The sequence below is a fragment of the Brachyhypopomus gauderio genome, chromosome 1 (assembly GCF_052324685.1).
Source record: "Brachyhypopomus gauderio isolate BG-103 chromosome 1, BGAUD_0.2, whole genome shotgun sequence".
Classification (NCBI taxonomy): Eukaryota; Metazoa; Chordata; class Actinopteri; order Gymnotiformes; family Hypopomidae; genus Brachyhypopomus; species Brachyhypopomus gauderio.
In genome coordinates, this window is record NC_135211.1 from 51,063,872 (window position 1) to 51,071,209 (window position 7,338).

Here is a 7,338-nt window from a genome sequence, read left to right on the forward strand (position 1 = left end):
CTCGATTTGGATTTCAGCCATCGTTGTCCACGCAGTTTTTAGTTTTTACAAACACAACACGGAGGCGTGGAAGACGCACAGTTCGCTGTGATTGGTCAATCCTACGCCCTACGTCACAGTCCTCTTCCTCCTCCTCACCTTCACCATAATCCACGGTGGGAGCAGAGCATATGGAGGGTGGACGGTCCTCTTCCTCCTCGCCGGGAGAGTCCTCCCCCTCGAACTCGCTCTCGGGGGTCTTCTCTGTAGAGCAGAGCTCGAGTGAGCGTACCCACAGTGGCGAGAGGTCTCTGGAAGGAGAGGGGTGTCGCTCCCTCCACATCCGCACTGTGGTCTCGCGGAAATAGATAGCCATCTCCTCAGTCTTGGCTTCCCGAGCCTGCAGCAGCATGACCCGACATAAAGGGTCCTGCTCCATCTCCTCGGGGCTTACGCGGGCACCGCGGTGCTGGGCAGGGGATGAGGCGTAGTGGCGCTTGCTGGGTCTCTGCCCCTTCTTGGCCCGGGTGGCATAGCCTGGCATGGTGTCTCTGGTCGGCTCGTCGTTCTGTCACGTTGGGCGCAAGGCGACGGACGAGACAGAATCGGGCGTTTCTTAAGACACACGTAACTTTTATTTTCATGTAAAGTAGCACAGACAGCGCACAACAACACTCAAACATCCAACATGAACTTGACACAAACATGAAGACTCTGACAACGACTAGCACAAGACACTGCAAACGCACATTAAATAGACAGACCTCATACACCCCACGTGATGGCAAGACGAGCCACAGGTGAGATGGATAATCACAAGACATAACCGCACCCACGGAGATACACAGATGTAGACGACCAAACGTAGACACCGTAAACACACACCCAAAGGGAGGGGTCGGGGACCATAACGTGACAGTTTCTATTTTCTGCCAGTGGATGTCAGAATTTTTCACATGTCAATAATTATGTAGTGTAAATAAAGAACAATAATAACATTGACTGAATGTGTGCAAAGAAATAAAAAGGAATTCCTCTGCTAAGTGTTTCACTTTCTATGGTCTTAAATATATAAATTTAAATGTAGAAATGAAATTAATCAATTAAAGTTCCAGCTGAGGGTGTGAGTCCTGTTTTGACCATTAATTGCTTATTAGTTTGCAGGGATTTTGCAAGTGTTAATCTATTTATCAAATCAATATTGATGATATGATCCTCAAGGCTACTAGCTGACATTTATTTTATTGTGTAAATGCATTACATTATGTGTGTCTATTATGTGAATTACTATTATGTCTTTTGTACTACTATATCCATGTGTGTGTGTGTGTGTGTGTGTGTGTGTGTGTATCTGTGTGTCAAATAATATTTCACCTGTCATGGTACGGCGGGCCCCCTACTGGTCACCTCCATCTACAGTGGCAGTTGTGGTGTTATGGTGGTTGTTGTGTACGTCCCTCAGGTGGGCGGAGCCCGCGATCTGTCTCACCTGATGGTCGTTTGTTTGTCTATATATGTCTTGTCTTTGTACCAGTTGACCGCTGGTTATTATATCCTTAATTTGTATCAGTTCACGGGTTTTGATTTGCGCACTTTTCATATTAAACCATCCTTTTTCCCTGAGACTTGGCGTGATCGCTTCCATTTTATTTCGCTCACCCTGCCTGTCACATCACCAGCGTTTTTTAATTTATCAATGTTATATGCTAGTAGAAATTGTCCATAGGCAAATTCCAACTCTTGGAGATGGTCTTCAGCAAAACTGATCATGTAATATTTACATGTGAAAGTGTTTCATTTCAATAAAACACCAAAAGACATTTTACATTGAGGGGGGGTTCAGCCCAAACATTTCCCATTCACCATCACACTTCAGTAAATTTACCATTACACTATTATCTTCCAACGCACTGTGACACTATAAATAATCTAGTTTGCATGTTGAATAAATTTTATTTGCCATCACAAACGGTAAATGCATTATGTAACTTGCAACAGAAGACAAAAAAAGATAAACAATTAGAAAGCAACTGAAAACCACGTCACAGGGTGCTCAATTCTACAAAGTAATTTATTCACCTTATTATGTTGTTAGTAAGTAAGTAAGTAAAATTTTATTTATATAGCACATTTAAAACAAAGTGCTGCACAATAGAAAAATACATTCCCACCCCCTAATTACCTGCCACAAACACAGAACAAACATTAACATTGACACAATCCTTAATCCACAGTTTGTCAGCTGTGTGTATTGGCGATACGTCTAAAAGTGAACATTTTTCACCAATAGCGATCAAATGACTGGCTCTTGGTGCTTCTAGGTATAAGTATGTAAAGGAGGTGTGGCAGTTCACTCATCCTCTCCTCCTTGTCTCCTCACAACCCCTGAGTCTTTTTTGGAGTATTTTTGTCGTTCTTTTAAAATATGTTCCATAGACTGTTAACAGCTGCATCAATGCCTTTGCTAAGTTTGGTCCTCTGAGCTGCTACTGAATCAGAACCTTCTTTAAACCCCACACTGTATCCATTCTTATATCCCACTTCCTGTCCTTTATTGTATCCCTTTGTGTGTCCCTCCTTATGTCCTTTACTGTATCCCTCCTGGTGTCCCACTCCCTGTCCTTTATTGTAACCCTCCTTAAGTCCCTCAGTGTGTCCCTCCTTTTGTCCTTTACTGTATCCCTCCTGGTGTCCCACTCCCTGTCCTTTATTGTAACCCTCCTTAAGTCCCTCAGTGTGTCCCTCCTTATGTCCTTTACTGTATCCCTCCTGGTGTCCCACTCCCTGTCCTTTATTGTAACCCTCCTTAAGTCCCTCAGTGTGTCCCTCCTTTTGTCCTTTACTGTATCCCTCCTGGTGTCCCACTTCCTGTCCTTCATTGTACCCCTCAGTGTGTCCCTCCTTATGTCCTTTGCTGTATCCTTTCTGGTGTCCCACTTCCTGTCCTTGACTGTACCCCTTCTTAAATCCCTCCTTATGTCCCTCCTTGTGTCCCACTTCCTGTCCTTCATTGTACCCCTCAGTGTGTCCCTCCTTATGTCCTTTGCTGTATCCTTTCTGGTGTCCCACTTCCTGTCCTTGACTGTACCCCTTCTTAAATCCCTCCTTATGTCCCTCCTTGTGTCCCACTTCATGTCCTTTACTGTATCCCTCCTTGTGTCCCTCCATATGCCCTTTCTTGTGTCCCACTTCCTGTCCTTTACGGTGTCCCTCCTTTTGTCCCTGTGTTTTTGCCTGTTTGACTTTCTTGTCCAGTTGAGCACAGAATGCTTTCTCAGCTTGTTGTCTTGCTGCCTTTTCTGTCTCCATACATAGTCTGTTCTTTTCCTGTTCATGCATTTCTCTCATATGATCCATCTTCCTCACTTCTTCCTCTTTGTCAGATCTTATTCTTTCTTCTTCCTCTTTCTGAAAGGTCTCTTGTTGAGATCTTAATTTTTCCTTTAATTCTTTTTTGTATTTTTCTTCTCTATGTTTTGCTTCAGTTTCTCTCTGATGTTTCATTTCTCTTTGCAGTTTTATCTTTTCATTAGCCAGATCCTCTATTCTTTTCTTCTCTTCCTCTTCTTTCTGTTTCCTCTCTTTCTCCACCTGGGATCTTGTCTTTATGTCCCGTTGTTTCTCTTGTTCATACTGCTGTTCTCTCTTCTGCTGCTCTGATGTCCACTGTTTCTCCTTAGACTTCAGTGTTTGTCTACACATCTTTTCCTGCTCTTCCCTTTTCTTCTTCTCCTCCCTCATCTTCTTCTCCCACTCTCGTTTCTGAACCCGCTGAATCTCCTGCAGTTCCCTCTTTTTACTCTCCTCTGCATGTCTGATTTGCTCCTCTAACTTTGCTCTCCTTTTCTCCTCCTCTGACATCTTCTGTTCATACTCCTGCTGTAGTTTCTGTTCATGATCTCTTTGTTTTTGTATCATGTCTGCTTTGTCCTTCTCAAACTTTTCTTTCTCCTCTCTCTGTTTCTCCTTCCATTCCTCTTCTCTCCTCTTTCTCTCCTCCTCCTCCTGATCTTTCCATCTCTGATCTTCTTCTCTTTGTCTCTCCCACTGTTTTCTATTCTCCTCTTTTTTTCTGTTCATTTGTTTCATCCACTCTTTCATCTTTCTATCATCCTCCTGTCTTTTTTCATTGTACTGTTCTCTTGATAATCGTTCCATTTCTGCTGCCTGTCTTTTGATTTCTTCTTCTTTTGCCTTAAATTCCTTTTCACTTCTTCTCCTTTCATTCTCTTGTTCTTTTTCCATTGTTGTCTTCAATTTCTTCATTTCAGCTTCATGTTTTGATTTCATCTCTTCTATCTCTCTCTCTGTCTCTGCTTCTCTCTCCTTCAGTATTCTCTCCTGTTCTTCTTTTAGAGCTTTCTCTGTCTGATGGAACATCTCATTTGTGTAACACTTCCCTCCATTAATTTCTATAATGAAGTTGATCTTCCTCAGGAGATCAGTAACCTGTTGATGGTCTGTGGGATTTGTGTTATTGAATACATGGTAAATATTACAACATTTATTTATGAGGTCATTAACGGCTTGTCCAGAATCTTCAATATACTGTTCAATGGTCTTATTTCTCAGGTCATCTCCTCTGGTGAACAGCACCATGGTGTATTTTCTGGATTCATGTCCAAAGAGTTCATCAATCATCTTCACTGTTTCCTTTTCCTCTTGTGTAAAACGGGATCCCAATGAGAGCACCAACAGGAAGACGTGAGGGCCAGGTGCTGCCATGGTAACACATTTAGCAATTTCCTTCTTTATTTCCTCATCAGGAGTACCTGTGTCAAACAGTCCTGGAGTGTCGATCACAGTGACCTGTTTTCCCTGTATATCAGTGGTCTCTTTCTGACACACAGTACTAACTGATCTGCCACATACATCTTCTTTGAATAGGTTTGCCTTTCCCAGGATGGTGTTTCCTGTAGCACTCTTCCCAACTCCAGTCTTCCCCAGCAGAACGATCCGGAGGTCACCTGGTTCCTCTCTTGAATCTGCAGAGACATAAAAGATTTGCAACAGTCCTAAATAGGTTCCCACTAGGTTGTCTTTGTTTGTGTTGTACCGTAGTGGTATTAATAAAGATTTTTAAAAAGATGCCCACTCTCATCTCTGTGTTCTGTGTTCTGCCTCCCTTGCAACATTACAGGTGAATAGTACACCATCTTCGTGAGTCACACTCTCACCTTCACATTAGGTCATAATACCATTTATTTCTATTCATGAATTCGACAGTGAATTTAATCAGGAGCAGAAACCATTGCAAATTTTCTTATTCATTTTTAAACTAATTTGAGCTGCTAACTTACATAAAAGACCATTAGAATTGTTTCATGAACAGTGGCTACCGGATACTTAAAAATAGCATAAATAAATAAAACTCTTTACCTGGTGTTTGTTTTGTATGTTTGGCTTTGAGATTGTGTATTTTCTGTTTCAGAGCTTCATTTTCATTCTGGAACTTCAGCTGTGCCTCTATCTGTGCATCCACATACATGTCTTTTGTGAACTGTCTTCCTTCATTTTCTCTGAGTAATGTTTTGACCCACTGAATCACCTCTGGAGTGTTTGTTTGGGAGCTGCAGAAGTGGTATGATCTTCCATAAGACTCTAATATCTTAACATCTGCTTCCAACATGTGTCCTTTTGTCTGAGACTGTGTGATGAGGACTATAATATGTTTATTGACTCTTGAACTGAAGATTCTCTCAATCTTCTCCATTTCTCCTTTGTCTTCATCAGTGAGGCGGCCCTCAGGAACGATGAAGAGGAAAGCGTGAACTCCAGAATGACAGAGAGAGACACAGTGAAAAGTCTCACGCATCACTTCCTCCTCTGAAAGCTTAGTGTTGTACAGTGCTGGCATCTCCACCAGGGTGAGCAGGTGTCCACACACTTCTCCCTCCCTTCTCACACACACTGATCTGGGCTCTGGACTCTGCTCTCTCTGGCCCAGTATGAGATCTGATATGGAGGTCTTCACTGCTCCGTCAGTCCCACACAGAACAAGGATCAGCCTCTCAGACACTGAATGAGAAAAACATCAAGAAAACATTAATCCGACTTCCTTCTTCCTTTCACTCTATTTATTAAAGGGCCTTTCACATCTTAAAGCAGAAATTGGTAGGAAAATATTTTTAAACGCAGGACTGTGATCCTCCAGTACAGTGAGGAGGATTTTTGTATGTTCCTGTACATATCAAAATGGGAAATAAATATGTAATCATTTACCAAAAGCATCATGTACCCGCTTAATTTTTCATGTTTAATGAATTATTACAGAGAACATGCAGAATTGACACAGCGTGCAGTGTGTTTAACAGTACAGATAGAGTGGACGCAGTGTAACTTACCACTGGGAGGTGAGGTTAAACATCTTCTTTTCTTCTGTGGTGAGGGTTCTGGATCTGTGTGAAAGGAATTAAATATGCATTTGTGTCTGCTTCATTGTATCTGCTTAAAGACTCCAGACACTTTCCCATCAACACTAGACAGGAGGTCCTGCCTCACCCTTCGCTGTTACAGAACAACGGACCAACACAGGATGCAAACACCACCTCGCCCCGTCTGCCGTGCCTACCACAGATACAGCCAGCCATCCCCATGGAGAGTACTGGAGGTCTGTCCCCCATTTTTTCCAGTATTTGGGGGCATGTACTCTCATGGAACTGGAAGAGCAGCTTGGCTATGTTCTACCGGGACCTCTCTGCCCATGCAAGACCTAGCCAGCCAGTGAGGAACTCTTCCCCACTTCACTCCAGATCTCCTCAGGGCCCCTCAAGGCTTTGTTTATGTATTTAAGTGTGTTTCAGTCCTGTCTTTGTCATTTGTTGTTTTGACCCAAGTCCCGCCTCATGTGTTAAGTGATCAACGCTTCTTGCGTAGTGGTAATGTACTTTCACTAAAATAAATAAATGTTTGTTCTGGCAACAACAGTTATCTCGGCATCCTGCCTCACCCCTTACTGTTACAGTGGCATTAAACTTCAGGTTTACATTCAATTAAAATTAAGTACTTTCAGTGACTGCAGTATATGAAAGATGCTATATAAATAAACTTGCCTTGACATGACATTTTTCATGTTTAATGAATTATTACAGAGAACATGCAGAAATGACACAGCATGCAGTGTGTTTAACAGTACAGATAGAGTGGATGCAGTGTAACTTACCACTGGGAGGTGAGGTTAAACATCTTCTTCTCTTCTGCAGTGAGGATGCTGGATCTGTGGTAAAGTTATTAATATGCGTTTGTATCTGCTTAAAGACCTCAGACTCTTTCCAAACACCAGAACCCGTGTCTTGTTACTGCTGGTGTCAGTGTCTACGCTGTGCCTCACATTACTCTTACCTGAATACTGAATGTCTA